Here is an 18,584-nt window from a genome sequence, read left to right on the forward strand (position 1 = left end):
CTGATGTGTTGGAGCCAATTTGTTTTTATTTTTAATCCTCACCAGAGGATATTTTTCCATTTATCTTCAGATAGTGTGGGAGGGAGAGAGAGAGAAACATCCATGTGAGAGAGACACATCGACTGCGTGCCTCCTGCACAACCCTGACCACGGTCGGGGACGAACCGCAACTGAGATATGTGCCCTTGACTGGAATCAAATCCGCAACTCTTTCATCCGAGGGCCGCTGCTCTAACCGCTGAGCCAAACAGTCCAGGACCCACTGGTTTTAATTTTATTTTATTTTTATTTGGAATAATTAGAAGTTCAAAAACACCAGTTCATAAGGTGACAAAACTCATTTCTCAAAGACTAGCCGTGGGGTTTGCCAAGGCTGGTTTAGAAGGCCTCAGCGCAGGAAAGCCCTTGGGACCAATAAGATTAACGTATGTTCTCCCAACACAGAATGTCTGGTTCATTTCGATGTAACCAATTCTCTAATAGCTGGAATTTCTTGATAACATAAAAGTAATAAGTACCAACTTTTCCAATCATGTACTCTTGGAGTTGTCAAGAAAGAATGAAATTGACCAACACAAAAAGGTACATTTAGTGGATTTTTTGGTGCGTTCTGTCACCAAAACATTTATGGGAACAGAAATTCAAACTTAACCCCTGCCCTACTATTCCGACATGTACACATGCAAGTCAATGCTCCCCATTTATTCTGTGGCTTCACCATCCTTCCTAAGGGAAAATGCTGATCAAGCTCCTTGAGACAACATTCACATGTTAATTAGTGTTGCCTTTCAATAAATATCAACAAGAAAAAAATTGCTGTCATTTTTGTTACCTCTTCTCACAGACCAGGCACAGTGCCAGAGGCCATGCATGCCTTATCTCAGTCACACTGCAGGAGAGGAAGGATAATTATCTCACTGAGTCATTAGGAGGATTAGATGAGCTAAGCACTCAAAGTTTGCTTAATATCAGCTAATTTACATATGTTATTTTCTTTAATCCTCTTAATAATCTCATGATTAATAAGTTAATAAGATCAAACTACCAAGTAACAGCTGAAATTTTACCCCAGTTCCAAAAACAGTAGAAAGCCTGTGCTCATTTTATTGCTTTGTGTTCTAAGTCCAAGACTTGGCCAATACACCTTTTTTTCATGAATCACCTCTGCTTCATCCCCTCCAGAAAATGCCTCCACTGACCACCCCAATAAGAACAGCCTGCTGCATTTTTTTCTCCTATAGATAATACTCATCTGACCTTTATTATTATTTTTTTATTCTTGCATCAAAGTAGCTTATATTGCTTTTCATTTTTTTTAAAGACATATCCAAAATCATGGCTGAACCCTGAAGGAACCAGCCCGAGTGAGTGTTAGTTCCAGACCTGGAGGCCTCTGCAGTTAGAAAGGACACTGGAACATGTGCACAGCAATTACTACAAGTTTAGGAGATGAGCATTATGGGGAAGGCTCGGCAAAGTGCCTCCAGAGGACAGAGGCAGGGGTCCTCTCAAGTTTGGGGGTCAGGGAAAGGTTTATGAAGAAGATGACTTATGAGGTGGGCCATGAACAACAGGTAGGTTTGGAGGGGAGGACCTCCCATCTGAGAGAACAACATGAGCAAAGGCTTGGGAACAAAAAATAAGTAATAAGCCCAGCTGGTGTGGCTCACTGGTTGAACGTCCACCCATGCACCAGGAGTTCACTGGTTCAATTCCCAGACAGGACACATGCCCAGGTTGTGGGCCCAATCCTCAGTGGGGGGCATGCGGGGGGGCAGCCAGTCGATGTTCTCGCTCATGGATGTTTCTCTCTCTCCCTCTCCCTTCCGCTCTCTCTAAAAATCAATAAAATAAATAATAAATCTCACAGCATCATTATGGAATTCTTAGAAGTAGTTCAGTTTAGCTGAAGGAATAATGAATATGTGAAGTAGAAGTTATAACTGGAAAACTGGGTGAGGAATAGAGAATGTCAAGACAAAAATTGTATTTCTTATTATTCCTCTGACAAGAGGGAGCCATTAGGAGCCGTGGGACAGAAAGGTGGCTTACTCAAATGTGGTTTGGGGGCAGAGTATGCTTCTAATGTACTTCAGCGTGTAGACCACAGGAAACAGTGGACAGGGAGCCAGGGGGACCAGCTCATAGCCCCAGTCCAAGCCCAGTAATGAGAACCTAACTGAAGGTGACAGAGAAAGATGGACAAGGTCCAGTTGGAGGGACACTAATGAGCTGGGCAAAATTTAGAAAGTAGCTGATGAAGGGAAGGGAAAAGAAGGAAGGAGGAATCAAAGTTCACTTTTGCTGGGAGAATGTCAGCACCATGCTTCACCCACCACGAGAGGAAGCAGTGTGCTCCCGTCACAGCACAGGGAGCACATGAGAGATGTACTTCCAAGCCCCCTGCCCTGCCCTGTGAGGCCCCTCATGACCTCACTCTGGCTCTAGCCTCACCAAGCTTCTGTTCCTTGGACATGCAAGCTTCTCCCCTCAAGGCCTTGCACTTTGCTCCCTTCATCTGTAATGTTCCCCCCACCTCCATCTTCACCTGGCCAGCTTCTTATGTCACCAGATCTCAGTCCAAATGCCACCTCTTCAAAGAGGCCTTCTCTGAGCACCTAATCTAAAGTATCCCCAATCTCACACTCCTACTCACTCGATCCCATCACCGCATTGTATTTCCCACGAGGCATTTCCTGCTAACTGTGGACTTTTTTTTTTATCCTCACCCAAGGACATTTTTTCATTCTTTGTTCAGACAGAGTGGGAGGGAGAGAGAGGAAGAGACAGAGAGAGAGAAACATCAATGTGAAAGGGTCATATCGAGTGGCTGCCTCGCGCACGACCCAACCAGGGCCAGGGACAAACTGCAACCGAGGTACATGCCCTTAGCGGGAACCGAACATGGGCCTCTCTGGACCGCAGGCCGATGCTCTAACCGCTGAGCAAAACCGGCCAGGGCTATCTGTGGACTTCTTGATTACCATCTGTCTCCCCTCACCAGAATGTCAGCGTCATGAGAGCAGGGCCTCATTTTGCTCTACCATTGCAAACCTGAGACCTAGAAATGGTGCTCGGCTCCTCATAAGCAATCAAGTAGTCACTGAATGTATCAGTCAATTTGCACCGCAGATCACCCTCATGAACTGGCTTTCTGCAGACAACACCACATTAACCTCAGCCCACTCTCCCAATCAAAATGCACCTCCATTGTAGTAGCATGTCAATTATACTGACAGAAACATCTATTACTTCTACTACTGTTATTACTACTACTAATAAAAAACCTACCACATGGTGTGTGCTTACCATGTACCAAATAGAGTATTAATCATTTCATATACATTATCTCATTTACCACTGTTACTATCCTCATTTTAAAGAAGAGGACCTCAAGATTAATTCAATGAGGTTATAGGGCTTGAAAGTCATACACTAATAAGTGGTAGAACTAGAGCTTGAATCCAGTTTTTTCTGACTCGAAAACCACCATGACATACTCACTCCCCCGTCAAAAGTATGAATTTTCAAGCAGATCATCTAAAAGTTTAAGAAACACTAAGGTGAATGATGGAAACCCCAACTGGGGAGAGCATGAAAAAAAAAATTATTTCTAAATAGCTTTGGAGAATTCTGGATTACAGACAGAAAGGTGAATTCATCCTTTGAAAGAAAAATGTTTTCAAAGAAAAGGCTTAGCTAGCCAGTTATTCTTTGTTAACTGTGTCAAGACAATCATTAATCACCTCATTTTAGAGAGATCCAATTGTGAAAGTGGCCTCCCAAAGCAAGGATAGAGATTGGGTTTGCAAGAAATGCAACTACCAGAGAAAGGAAGATTTTAGAGCACAGCAGGGCTGCCCACTACACTCAGCCCTGCCTGCTGCCCACGGCCTCAGCCAAGTTAGGGGAATGGAGCTGTACATTCTAGTCAGAAGACAGGAGCAGAAACTGTGCAAACTTTTTCAGGATATTGTAGATCATTGGAGTGGTCAGTGGGTTTCCAGCATGCAACCCATGCCCTAATCTCTTTAATCCTGCTAAATTTAGGGCCCATGCCAAATAATGGGTAATCAACTTTGAGACTCATTGAGACACAGTTTGAATGGGGGAAATTTCTATGAATCTGGCAAAAATGCTATAGAAATAAGTATACGCAGGGAGCCAAATGACCCAGGTTGTGAAAAATAAATATAACCTGGTGAGGTGATTGTGACACCACTTTTCAAGGCTGCAAATAGTAAAAGAAGATGAAAGAAAAAGATGAGCTTTTCAAAGTGATATAAAATTTAGAGCTTTCTGGTTTATAGTCAAATAAATGGAAGACTCCAGTAGAAATGCTAAGGACCTTGATTATCACATCACTTAGGCATTTTGGATGGTGTTATTATACTCAGCATGCATCCTATTAATATTGGGGCTACATTTTTTTTAAAATTCTTAATATGTGATCGCTTTTCAAACAGAAAAACATGGTCTATATCCTTGCTGAATTTACCAGGGAGAAATTCTTTTAAAGACACAGTAATTGTATCGGTAGAATTTGTTGGATCTCTTCATTTACCTTAGAAATGATCTTTATATGTGCACATCTCATCTGTCATTAATTTATTTTAATACTTCATTGCTGAATTCTTCTAGAAGCCATATTTCTGTACTGCTGGGTAACAATCTTTGGGAGAAAAATTAAAAACTAAACCAGAAACAGAAAAGGTTAGTCCTCTATTGTTTTCACACCATAGAAAGCATGGATGCAACTCTATTTTAATAGCAGAATAAATGGTATAGTGATAATGTTTCCTACTAATAAATTAAAACAGAAATATTTCTGATAGTTATGGCCTGGAATACAGAATCTGAAAAAGTCATACAATTGCTCTGGAAAACGTTTCTTTGTATTTAAAAAAGGAGGCTATCATTTTAACATTTCTCTTAACTTTTCTAAAAATAATAACTGTGACAGAATACTTTCTCCCCTACTAACTGGGACACCAAATAGATAAAAAGTAACTAAAGAACCACAGTGACCTCTAGTGAGGTGAAGCAGAATCATTCTTCATGCACAGTAAATGAACTACACAGAGCATCTGCGGACAAAATCATTCTCTTTCTACAAATGAAATTAGAAGAAAATCATAGTATTGTTGATTCAAAAAAATAAGTATTCATCCCTAGATCCAATTTTCTTTTCTTTTCTTTTTTTAAATATGGAACGCTTCACGAATTTGCGTGTCATCCTTGTGCAAGGGCCATGCTAATCTTCTCTGTATCGTTCCAATTTTAGTATATGTGCTGCCAAACCAAGCACTGGACCCAATTTTCTTAGTTATTAGGAATTTCATATTTATTTTAAGTGATAGTTTGTGTAGTTGTAAAAAAATGCCACATGCGTAATTTTGCATACTGACTTACTTTTAACAAGACAACCCAAGCATTTCCCATGTTATTAAAAATCCTCATAAACATCTTTCATGTGATAATTTATTTAACCTTTTCTTTTATTTAAAATTTTTAAAAAGAATTAAAAATATTTTAAAAGAAAGGAAATTTTTGCAAAAGAATTCAAATAGAATTTGCAAAGCAGTGCAAGGTCCTTAGGGTTTAAGAACTGCTTGAAGGAACTCATAGTGATGATTTGTAACCCAAATATCAATTATTCAATGATCCCCTACTATGTTCAAATTGCTAATGTTAGATACACACTGTGAAGGGCCCGACAGAAGCAGCAATGCTGGGTGGATATGAGAAAGGTTATCTACAAGGCACATGCATGTAAACAACGCAGGTCAGTGCACTGAAGTAGGAAGTAAATACCGTAATGAGCTGAGAAGATCAGAAGGGTGAAAGCAGCCAGCCCTCTAGAAAATAATCAGGAAAGCCATCTAAGAGATGGACAGTTGAACAAGAGAAGGAAGATATACTCAAGATACAGTTAATAAAGGAAGCCAAATTACAGAGGCAGGAACACAGTTTTCCCAAAGGATAGAGAGTAGATGATTCCAACAAAGGGTTTAGAAGAAGCACTTCTTGTCAAAGAGAAGGGATTGGAAAGAACATGTTCTGAGCCTCAGCCATGCCCAGTTACCATGTCTGGAGGTTTACCTGCTCATCTCACTCATCACAACTTTGCAGTTAGGGGTGTCATTAACCTCCTCTTAAGAAAAGGAAGCTGAGAGGTTAGAAGGGGGTGATTTTTGACCAATAAGTAGAAAACACAAGATTCGAACCCAATCAGTTGTCTTATGTGGATTATATTTTATTTTTTAAACTATTTAAAAATTAATTTGAAAGAGAAAGAGAGAGAGAAACATTGATTTGTTGTTCCACTTATTTATGCATTCATTGGTTCATTCTTGTATGTGCCCTGACCAGGGATTGAACCCGCAACCTTGGCCTATTGGGACAGCACTTTAACCAACTGAGCTACCTGGCCAGGGTCAGATTATATTTTCTAAAGTGATAAAATTGTATCCCTTGCAATCATGTTTAATCTATTCATTTATCTAGGAGAATGAAGCCTTTTTTATCATAGAAAGAAAGCAATGCACTTCAATCAATGTTCTGTCTCAGTGATCACAAATGTAGAATATGTAGCTTCTGAATTAAGTATAATTGCAGTTAAACAACTGAAACTCTTTTAGACTCCGCAAACCACAATTATCAATTTTCTTTTATATGTGGAGTTTGTAATGGCTGAAAACTATGATACTGAGAGTAAAGATGCTAAATCAGTCTTTGTAAAATCACAGGGGAGGGTAGCCCCTCCTTCCCCTCCGTAGCAGAGGGGAGGAAGGGGTGGAGTGAGAGCAAGAAGCGTAATGCTGCCTGTGGGGATGGTGCTTGGCTGTATTGCACCTGCGTTCAGGCAGCCACACAGGCCCATGATATTCCTACACAGAATAAAACTAACATTTTAGCACCCTTACAACTGACATATGCCCTTCACATATGTTACCCATTTAATACCTGTCCCAGCTACCCAGGGTCACAGAGTACTGAAAAGCTGTGACATGCAGTTCAGGTGCTCAGAGTTCGCACATTCAAAAGCACAGTCCTTTTTTTTTTTTTATCCTCACCCGAGGACACTTTTTCATTCTTTGTTCAGATAGAGCAGGAGGGAGAGAGAGAGAGAGAGAAACATCGATGTGAAAGGGACACATCGAGTGGCTGCCACCCGCACGACCAACCAGGGCCGGGGACAAACTGCAACCGAGGTACATGCCCTTAGCGGGAACCGAACCCGGGTCTCTCCGGACCGCAGGTCGACGCTCTAACCGCTGAGCCAAACCGGCCAGGTCAAAAGCACAGTCCAACAACACAAAGTCAGGTCAAAGGAACTTGAGTCTTTCCTTACATTTCTCAAATATTCTGAAGTGAGTATGAAGTCACAGCAACACTTTTTTAAATTCCCTTTTTCTCTCTCCTTCACTTCCCTCACCAACCACAACTAGTCCAACACCTTATAGTTCAAAACTCCTTACAAAAAAATTTTCTTTTTCAAATTAAAAACTTCTGCTCCAAAGGGAATGTTAAGAGAATAAATAGGCAAGTCATACACTGGAAGAAATGCATCCACTGGGAAGAAATATTTTCCAAGCACATGTCTGATAAAGGACAACTGCTTAAAATATACAAAGAACACTTACAACCCAACAAAAAGGAAACAAACAACCCAATTAAAAAGTGGGCAAAAGATCTGAATAGATTCCTCACCAAAGAAGATATGCAGATGAAAAATAAGCATTTGAAAAGATGCTCAACATTAAATTGCAACTTTAATTGCAAATTAAAGCAATGAGATACCACTACACACCTATTAGACCAGTTAAAATCCAAAACACTGACACCACCAAATGTTGGCAAGGATGTGGAGCAACAGGAACTCTCATTCATTGCTGGTGAGAGTCAAAATGGCATGGCCACTTTGGAAGACAGTTTAGCAGTTTCTTACAAAGCCAAACATACCCTTACCATACAATCCAGGAATCACACTCCTTGGTGTTTATCTAAATATGTTGAAAACTCGCATCTACAAAAAAACCAACATACTAAAATTCAGAGCAATTTTATTCATAATTGCCTACAATTAGAAGCAATTAACCATCAATAATGAATAACCAACTGATAAATCCATAAAACTATATATTATTCATAAAATTATGTATTATTCAGTAATTTAAAAAATGAGCTATCGAACCACAAAAAGACATGGTGGAATCTTAAGTGCATATTGCTAAGTGAAAATAAAGCCAATCTGAAAAGGCTACATACTATATAATTCCAACTATGTGACATTCTGGAAAAGGCAAAACTATAGAGACAGTTAAAAGAGCAATAGTTTCCAAGGAGTGATAGGCAGAATGGGAGGAAAGATAAACAGGCAGAGCATAGTGAAACTATTCTGTATGATACTATAATGGTGGCTTCATGGCCCTATGCATTTGGCAAAATTCATAGTACTTTACAAGACAGAGTGAACTCTAAGGTAAACTATGGGTCTTATTAATAATAGTGCATCATATTGGTTCAGCAATTGTAACAAACATGCCACACCAATGTAAGATGTTAATAATAGGAGAAATTAGTGAAGAAGGTAAAGTATATGGAGATGTTCTGTATTCATTGCTTATTTTTCTATAAACTTAAAACTGGTCTGTAAAATATAGGCTATAAATTTTGGGGTTTTTTTCCCTCTCTCTCCACCTAGAAGTGGACAATGGGACCATCTCTAAACCCCCACCAGCCACTGTGGGTGCCAGAGGACTGGGAAAGATGTGTCCTCCTCACTGTATTTCTGTTGAGAATCCACCCATGTGGTTTTTAACCCTCTATCTTTCCTCTTGGCCATCATTTTGTTTACTTGGGATTAATTTTCATCCTGTCCCACTTGTTATTCCTATGCCCATGTCACAGACCCCTGTGCTCTGTGTGATGCCAGGTGACCTTATGAGAGACCCAGAACACAGATGGCTCACCCATCCCCTGGTGGGATTCTTCATGGAGAGAGAACTTCCTGGGAGGTAGCAGAGGTTGCCCCAGGAAAGTAGTAATGATCTGGAGGTGATGACCCAGTGTTCAATGTCTTCTCAGAAGGATACCTTGCAAAGGAGCTGAGAACTGATTGGTGGGATCTCCAGGCACCCAGACAAAGGTCTGACGTAAAGAGGAAACGGGCATGGTCAGCCATCAGGGGAAATGACCCTCTCTGCTTTGACGGGTTGTTCAGAGAAATCATTCTTCAGAACCTGCCACTTCCTTTGTTACTTTGTGAGGATTTTATTACAAAAGTGATACTCAGGGTCTACCTTTCTCTAGAACTTCTTGAGTCTACTTCAGAAAGCTCTTTCAGGAATTCCCCAAAGCAGTCCATATCAACATTCTCAGGATTTGGAGACAGGACCGAATTTAAACTGCCTAACAAAATCTTCAAATAAATCTGTGTGGGATACTACAAGTCACTATCATTAACAAAGAATACAGAGCCCCAAACTGACACAGATCATCAGCCCTCTACAGTTACATTCAAAAGTACTCCCTCTTAGTTGGACAAAGTCATTTTTGGTTTTAAGAGTGAAATATGCAAATAACCTCCTTTTATTTTATAGGGTTAATTTTTTCATAAAGCTCTAAACATTCTTACTTTCTTATCTGATAATTGTCAGTCTGCCAAATCACTCAGGAAGAAATGTTTACCATGCAGTCCATACGCTTTTAGTTTATCGTTTTGCCATCTGTTCATGGAAAGCTATCAACACCAGCGCATACATATACATTGTCCTCTAGTCTTCTACTACCTAAGCAGTAAACACCACCAGAAGTTTGGCAAAGCATTATTAGCAGCAGATGACCTTTCTTTTTCCAATGATATGCAAAGAATATTGCCTAGACACACAGAATGCATGGGATCAGATAGGATGCCAAGTCAACAGTTACGTTCCACAGAGAAAATCATTTTTCTCATACAACCTCCAGTAAAATAAAACTGTGGAACTGGAATGTTTTCTAAAAGACATTTTTCCTGTAAGAAATAGAACCATGGTATCATTTTAGAGGCATTTCTACTGATTTACAATATTTAGTGTGGACCTATTCCCTTTGTAACTTTCAAATTGTTATGTAGAAGCTTTCCTTTACTTTTACTAGTAAAGAAGAGTATTAAATTTACTTAATGTTTCCTCGGTGCCTGTTTTGAGATTATTGCTCATTATATCCTCCCTGTAAACATATGGAGAATTTTACAATCCCCCTAAAATATGGTAACTCTACCGGAGAAATAGTGTTCTGTGATAACCCCAATTTAAATTTACATTTCGCTGGGTTTTGATCTTTCATATTATTAAAGATTCATCACTTTCATTATGGATTTGATTTAAATTTTAGCTGAACTTTTTCTGAATTTAAAGTGAAGATTGCGCTACATGGGTTGAGCAGTTTACATTTGTGGGATAGCTGAACTAGCTGACCCAAGAAATGAACAAACTGAGGCGAGATGGTTAGTTTAGGTTTATTGAATCTTGACTAAATTTAAGCAAGTTATTACTTCTCTTACAAAATCTCAAATAAAAGTAAGAATATGATTTCTTTACAGAGCAATTTTTTATTTCCTGAGTTGGTTCATTCAGCCTGATAATGACTGGTTTAAGGAGACCTGTGGTAGAGATTTGAACCTCAATGGACAGGCTTGCTTTGCACCAAAAAAAAAAAAAAAAAAAAAACCTAAAAACAAACAAAAAAACCTCTATTAAGCTTCTCAAAGATGTATCATTTTTTGTTGCCATGGATACCAGAAAAGATGTATGGATGGATCTGTGTAAATCCATAGTCACTAATCACTTCTGGAAAAAATAAACCCAGAACTTCAGATCTTACTGAAAATGATTCATAGCATCATTTTGAGTAGAAACAAATGTACTTTTCTCCTACATTGAAATAAAAATTTGAAAGCTAAGTTCACTCTCACATACCAGGCTCTGCCTTACCCCCAGCATTATGGTATTCATAGATGACAGTAATGTCAACCAATATCATAACTATCTTCATTTTTGGTTCTAAATCCAACTGAAATAAAATTATTGCAAAATTCACATTATGTTATAATATACCAGAATCTTACCTTGATTGTAGCCACAAAGGCAAAAGATAAAATCAAAATTTTAGGAGATCTTTTTTATAATCAAGCAGGAAAATACCTTCTCCAAAAATCCTGCCGTGTAAAGACAAAAGCAGATGATTAATATGAAGGCACCATTTACCGAAAATCTGAACATCATTAAATTAATATACATCTTTTAGCCTCAGCCATGAGCCAAGCACTGAAGTTATTAAAGGAAATTCAAAAACTGTCATTTGAAAAAAATGAGGCATGCATAACAAAACAACTTGTAAATAGCAAAGACAATCTAGTCTAGTCTGGAAAAGATAGTGCAGATAAATTCTATGGGGATCGAGAAACAGAAATATCTTTGAAAAATGGAATAATAAAAGAAAGGCTTCCTGGAGATGGTAAGGCTTAAAGTAGACTTGATTTGATTTAGAGGTGAATTAAAGGATAGGCATCTCACATCAAACAAGACTGCTTACTTTCATTAGGATGCTGAGGGAAGCCTCTCTGAGGAGATGGCATTTGAGCTGAGACCTAAATTATGAAGAGTCAACCTGTAGACTTCAAGCAGAGGGAACAGCAAGGGTATATGTTCTTAAGGGGAAAAATATTTCATGTTTATATTCTAAGACAGAAAGAAGACCAATGTGGCAGGTGCACAGTGAGAAGGTGGAAAGTGGCCCATGTTTCAGGCAGGAATAAGAAGGAAGCAAAATGAGAAAGAATGTGTGTCTACATCAAGATTGAAAATTTCCCAAATATCTCTGTAAGACTTTGAGTGGCATCTCCCATGACTGCTCATAGCTGCAAGGGAGCCTAAAATGTAGTTCTTAGCTGGCACATTGCTACCCCAAACAAAATCAGTGTTCTCTTGGGGAAAGTGAATACTGAGAAGGTATCCTGCTGTGTGAGCTACAATATCCAAGAACAAATTGAAAGAAGATAGTTGGTTATAGGATTCTGGAGTCCAGGGGAGTAGTTAGAAATATAAAAGCTAGACATCAGCCTGTAGAGGATAATTAAAGCTGTGGGACTGAGTAATATTGGTTTGGTAAAATGTGAAGAAAGAGGACAGGACCCTAGGATAACCCTGGAAATTTTTCAACATTTGACGTCCAATAGAGGAGGTAGTAAAAAAAAGGTTGAAAGGGGCAGTCATAAAAGTAGAAGGAAAACCAGAATATGCTGAACGCTGCTGAGAAGTCACGTCAAAGAGGGCAGATCAGGGCCTACTGGATTTGGCAACATGGACATGGTTGGTAACCATGAAAAGAGTAGTTTCAGTAGAGTAATGATTGAAGCAGGTTGAAGAGTGACTACAAGGCAAGAAAGGAGAAGTGAGTAGAGACAACTATTCCAAGAAGACTTGCTACAAAGAAAACAAAGAGCTAAAGCAATGATAGAGGATATGTGACTTCAAGAGTCTTTATTGTTGTTGTTAGTGTGCTTGTTATTTGCTTGCTGTGTAAGTGGGAGATACTAGAATATGTTGTTCTGCTGATGGAAAGGCCTTTAATTCCAAGCTGAGAAGGTGAAAATTTAATTTTAGAAATGTTGCAAGTTTTTAAGCCAGAAAATTACATAATGAAGTTGGTGTTTTAGGAAGATTCATCTGAAAAGAGCTTCTCATAAATTTTATAAAATTGGAAAAGTATACATAGCCATGAAAAGTGCTGGATGTCACCCAAAGGGAGCTGACTAATGCAACAGAAAATGGCCTTAAAGAGGCTCCTGAGGTAAGTCAGCTGTGAGTCTTTCAATGGCTAAAGAATAGGCCCCAGAAGGGGCATTCAGAACTGATGCCTCTCCAAAAGGCAAAATTTAAACTTAAAGTCTGCCTCTGAGAGACTGCCATAAAAACTCCAAACTCTGTAAAATATCTGAGGATAAAATATTGAAGACATCACTTAAATCTGTTCAATATTAAATGGATGAATGTGTTGGATCAGCACATATTTTTGTTCTTATGATTTATAGAACTAGCCCTGGCCGGTTTGGCTCAGCGGTTGGAGCATTGGCCTGTGGACCAGAGAGTCCTGGGTTCAGTTCCCGCTAGGGGCACATACAAAAAAAAAAAAAAACTATAGAAATGTATATGGTATTTTATAGAACACAAAGCACTAAAGACAAAATCCTGTCCTGTGAAGTTTACAGTCTCATTCAGACATAAACTAAAACACTGGATGATGATCCCTAAAATGGTTTGGTTTTTTTTTGGCAGCCAAAGTGATTGGAAAAGACATAAGCACCACCAACACAGTGGATCAATGTTTTACACATCCCAGCCCACAGTCCCAATAGAAAACCTTGTTAGAGACCATAGTTATTTGCAAAAATGTTTTTATCTATATTGCATAAACATTCCAAAGATTTTGGAAATGAAAATGTGTTCATTTTCATGGCTCCTCTCTGATACTTCTTTGATAACAATTAGGAAGCAGGGAGGCCATAGTTATGAAGCAACCCAATCAATTCACTTTTCCGATGGAGCTGACAGCCAGCAAGGTGAAGGTGAAGTACTTCACTCAAGGTCACTCTACTCATTAGCGGAGCGGGAACTTGGAGGTGAGAACCCTAAAGAGCAGTCTGGTACTCTTCCTCTTTTCCTCTTCAGAAGCCAATCAACTAATAGAAGTTTCATTCATTTTCCCATTGATTTTTTTTTTTCATGAAACTCATGTGACTCTTTCATGCTGTTTCCTCTGATATTCATCTGCATTATGCTGCACTTTAACAAAAATATCAGCAAAGGAGAGTGGCAGCTGCTTTCTAAGGCTGAAATTCTGGATTCTGACAGCTCAGAATCAAAGATTGTTCATAGTGTCTATGGAGTCCATTTTTAAAGTTTTTTCCCCTTACAAATCAGGTGGCTCCCACTCTCGGCAGTTACATTTAAATCAACGTAAAAATGTAGCAAAAACCAGCAGTTTGTGAAATTTGGGTGCCTAAACAGCAGCCTACAGAAAACAGCATACAGTATGTGGTAGATTAATTGACTGTGAAATTACAGTTTAAGCAACAAAGCTTTTTAAAGCGTTAGGGATGTAAAAAAGCATGTAAACAAACTGATTTTCATTATTTGTTGAAGTAAAACAGTTTGCCTTTTCTTGTGCTTTCTCTTTTTTTCTTCCTTTCTCTTTATAAATGTCTTACAAGCTTTTGCTATGGGATCATTTCATTTAGAAAGCTTTCCTAAACAGCACTCCTTGAAAAGGGAGACTTGTCTGTAGAGGTGCTAAATGATTCTTAGCTGACCTCAATCTGCTGTGGTTTCTGTGGATGCTAAAAGCTAATGACACATTATACAAATCAAGGTATTGTATTAATGTTATAATGAATAAGGTGAGTGGACATTGTTGTGAAGCTTCGTGATTGCCTGTCACTTTACAACTGCAAAGGACAATGAAGAAAATTAATCCAGCCCACTCATTCCAAAAATTAGGAAAATGAGGGCTAATAAGAGGAAGTGATTTGTCCAGGACCCCACAAGCAGTTAGCAGCTGAGCTGGAGTCAGAATCTTATAAAGCTTAAGGAATTCTAAAACTCCATTCCCCAGGAAGTCCTCTGTGCGATACCCCAGGTCTGGGTGTGGTAGCCTTCAGCAAACTATACCTATCAGATCCCTTAATCTTGCCTATGAGCAGCCTGCAGGTCAATGACTGAAGGTGTTCAGGACTAAAGCCAACCTGCAAGAAAGGTCAGGCATTATTAGGCATTATTTCCCTAATGCTAAAGACAGGGGAGACAAGGCAGTTATTTTGGAAGAGGGATACAATTAGAATATTTATTCCATAGCATTTAGCCTATGATCACAGCAACATAGGTAATATAAATGCATTAAACTAGATTGTTAAAAAACCTTCAACTTTCAAATGTTCATTTTTTTTCATTTCGTCAGAGTTCTCCAGCATGCCCCATTTGGCTTTTCTATTTCCAAATAACATATTGGTTTCCTACATGCTAATCATTCCATAGGGTACCAGTGCAATGAGTGTACATAGTCCATTTGATGAGCAGTCTATTTGTTATTGGCTTAAATATGATCAGTTGCCACTTTTGTGTCATCCAGTAAAGACAGTATTCTTTCTAAATATACTTACCAAAACTTTCAGTAAGACATGTGGAATCTATTGTATTCAGAATAAGTGAACTTGTTACAAATTTAAAGTGAAGGTATAAAATATTTCCCCCCATAAATTTTAGGTTTTTCAAAATATTACCAATTCTATGGAGGCTAGTTATAGATATGATGATGGGGCCCAGCTCTTACCTGACAGGAACACCTGTCGGATCACAAAGCCATCGATGTGTTACCTTCAGCTCTAGTGGATGTGTGTTAATTGAGAGAGATAGAAGCAGGCAATTATAAAGCTCAGGGGGGAAATATCACAATATTTGATCAGAGAAGGAAGAGGTAGAAAGTAGAATGACTCCTGCGTGTCCACCTTCTTCACACAATGGACATGGCAAACGCCTACTACGTGGATCCATTCTCTTTGCACTAAATCCCTGCTTTCTAGGTTATGATATCTTCATTCCAGAAGCATTCTGTCTCCCAATCCAGCTATTACTAACAAGCTTTTAAGGACTGTCATTATCCCAATGAGACCCTCAGTGGTGTCCACTCAAGTTAGGGGAGGTCTTATCATGAGAAGGAGGCAGAAAGAAGAACTAGCTTCCCACAGGTTATTTTCCTCATTGGAGAACTTGGTCAACATATGCCAGAGAAAAATCTGCTTTCCTCATAGTGGCAGGGTATTCCTCCTAAGCAGTTTATATAAAGTAGGGTGAGAACCCCCACAATGGTAGAAATGAAGTTTCTGGTCTCAAAATGAACTCTCCAAATTTGGGAGTGGTGGAAGGGAGAAGACAAAGCCCAATCTCAGAATTTTCCAACCAAATTAAGTAACAATATTGGTCATTTATTTATTTGCTCAGCAAATATTCACTGAGTGTCTACTCTGAGCCAGGCACGGCTCTCGCTGCTGGGTTATGGCAATAAACAAACCGGGAAAGTGAGTAAATACATATGGTATGTTAGAGGGTATACATACTACGAAGAAAAATAAAAGAAGGCAAATGAGGAACACTGGGACTTGGGAAGGTGGGCCAGTTTGTAATTGTAAACAAGGTGTCCGAGGAAAGGCTTACTGAAAAGGTGATTGTAGAGGTGAGTGAACCAGGCAGCTATCTGGGACAACAGCAACACAGGTCCGAAGGCAGGAGCAAACCTGGCATATTGGAGGAATTGCAAGGAAGACCATTCGGAGTGGCGAAAAGGAAGGGAGAATGGTAGGTGGTGAACAAAGACAAAGAACATGTAGGGTCTTGTAAATCATAGTAAAGACTTTTACTCTGAGTGACATGATTTAACTTACATTTTAAAAGGATTATTCTGGTTGTTGTGTGGAGAATAAATTGAATGGGGGAGGAGGGGTATGGGGTGGGGAGATAAAGGTAGAGAGACCATTGGAAGCTCTCACAAATAACGGTGGTTCAGACCAGGGAGGCAGCAGTAGGAATAAAGAGAATGATGGGTTGTGGATATAGTTGCAGATAGAGCCAATGAGATGGGCAGATAATTGGATGTAGGATGTAAAAGAAAGGAGTCTTCAAGACTCAAGGTTTTGAACCTGAATAGCTGGAACGACAAACTGAAATGCAGGACACTAAAAAAGAAGCAGGTTTGAAAAGAATGATCCGTTTGAGACATGTTAAATTTGAGTTGCTTCCCAGATATTCAAATGAAAATGCTGGGAATAAGGACCTGGATATGCAGACCTACATTGGGAGAAAAGACCCTGGATAGAGATATAAATGTCAGTCACATATACAAAGCTTCCCCACCTGCTGATTCAGATTCCATGGTGTCTCTTCCTATTCAGAACTTGGTTATTCTTTCAAGCTCTTTGAATTACGGGGGCCCTATTCCTAAGGACTTTGGTCATTTAATATTTTTCCTTCTGCAGAAACATCTTAATTTCAGGGCTCAAATGAGTAACTAGAAAAGGAAATAATCATTCTTCTACTATTTCTAGAACCAGAATTTCTAAGTTTTTCTTCCATTAACCACTTAAGAAACTTTTTGGTGATTTTTTTTTTAAAAGAAAACAAAATAAGAAATTCTCTGGTAAAATTATTATACAGTTTAATTTGTGACTCTTTTTACAGTGATTTTGTGAGATATTCTCAGCATTTTACTGCTATGGCACTGGAAACATTCAGTTTGTTGTTTTTTGCATTGTTAATAAAAGTTGCCGATAGACTAGTTTAAGAATGCGTTATTGTCACACTGACATTTTAAGATCTAAGAAGACTCCCTTGTTCACCTAGGCCACATGTTTGCCTCCATCTAGTCATTTGATAATCCAGAAATCGTTCAGTCTTTAGACTCTCTTCCAAAAAATCTCCTTTAATTCACCATTAAATTGTAAGGAAGAGACTCCCTTCACACCAGACTAAGATATGATTAAGGCGTCAATAACCAATATTAAAACTACTATTTTCTATTGATTTTACAGAATCTTAGCTTGTCTTACATTGAGTAGACGAAGCATATCACACAGCTCAAGGAGTGACTGTATGGTACACAGGCAGGAATCTTCTCCTGGACTTGGAGTCAGATGTTTGCTCTGACCACGATAATGCCTTCTGCTCGGTTTATGACAATGACAATGGCAAATCGCTATGCCTCTCAGTTCCTAAACCCTAAATATAGTCATGTGCTGAATAGCAATATGTTAGTCAACAACGGACCATGTATACAACAGTGGTCCCATAAGATTATAATAGAACTGAAAACTCTTATCACCTAGTGATATAGCCATTGTAGCATCATAGTGCAACATGTGTTTGTGGTGATGCTGGTGTAAACAAACCTACCACGCTGTCAGTCATATAAAAGTATAGCATATACAACTAAGTATGTTACATAACACTTAATAATAATAAACAACTAGGCTACTGGTTTGTGTATTTACTATATTATATTTTATCATTATTTTAGAGTGTATTCTTTCTATTTATTTATTTATTTTTTAAATCTTTATTGTTGAATGTAAAACGTATTACAGATGTTCCACATTTTCCCCCATTGACCCCCTCCTCCCCACTCCCTCCCCCCTCCCACCTTTTCCCACACTATTGTCTGTGTCCATTGGTTATGCATATAAGTTCTTTGGTTTATTTCTTCCCACCCCCCAACCCCTTTCCCTTTGAGGTTTGTCAGTCTAGCAATGAATTTGTATTTCTTAATCTCTTCACCTTTTTCACCCATTCCCCCAACCCCCCTCCCATCTGGCAGAATGTTCTCTGTATCTATGAGAATGTTTCTGTTCTGCCTGTTCATTTTGTTTGTAGATTCAATTGTCGATAGATATGTATTCATTGCCATTTTGTTTGTTCATATATTTTATCTTTTTCTTCAAAAAAACCCTTCAACATTTAATATAGTAACGGTTTGGTGGTAATGAACTCCCTTAA

At 38.8% G+C, this 18,584-nt stretch overlaps 1 non-coding gene across 1 annotated transcript; it reads right to left on the minus strand.

The window, feature by feature from the left end:
* Window positions 1–5,201: 5,201 nt before the first annotated feature.
* LOC118624939 lies at window positions 5,202–5,308 on the minus strand. The gene has a single exon (XR_004958575.1). It is a non-coding gene; the product is annotated as a U6 spliceosomal RNA (small nuclear RNA).
* Between the last annotated feature and the right edge of the window lie 13,276 nt (window positions 5,309–18,584).

The sequence above is a fragment of the Molossus molossus genome, unplaced genomic scaffold (genome assembly GCF_014108415.1).
Source record: "Molossus molossus isolate mMolMol1 unplaced genomic scaffold, mMolMol1.p scaffold_m16_p_10, whole genome shotgun sequence".
Lineage (NCBI taxonomy): Eukaryota > Metazoa > Chordata > Mammalia > Chiroptera > Molossidae > Molossus > Molossus molossus.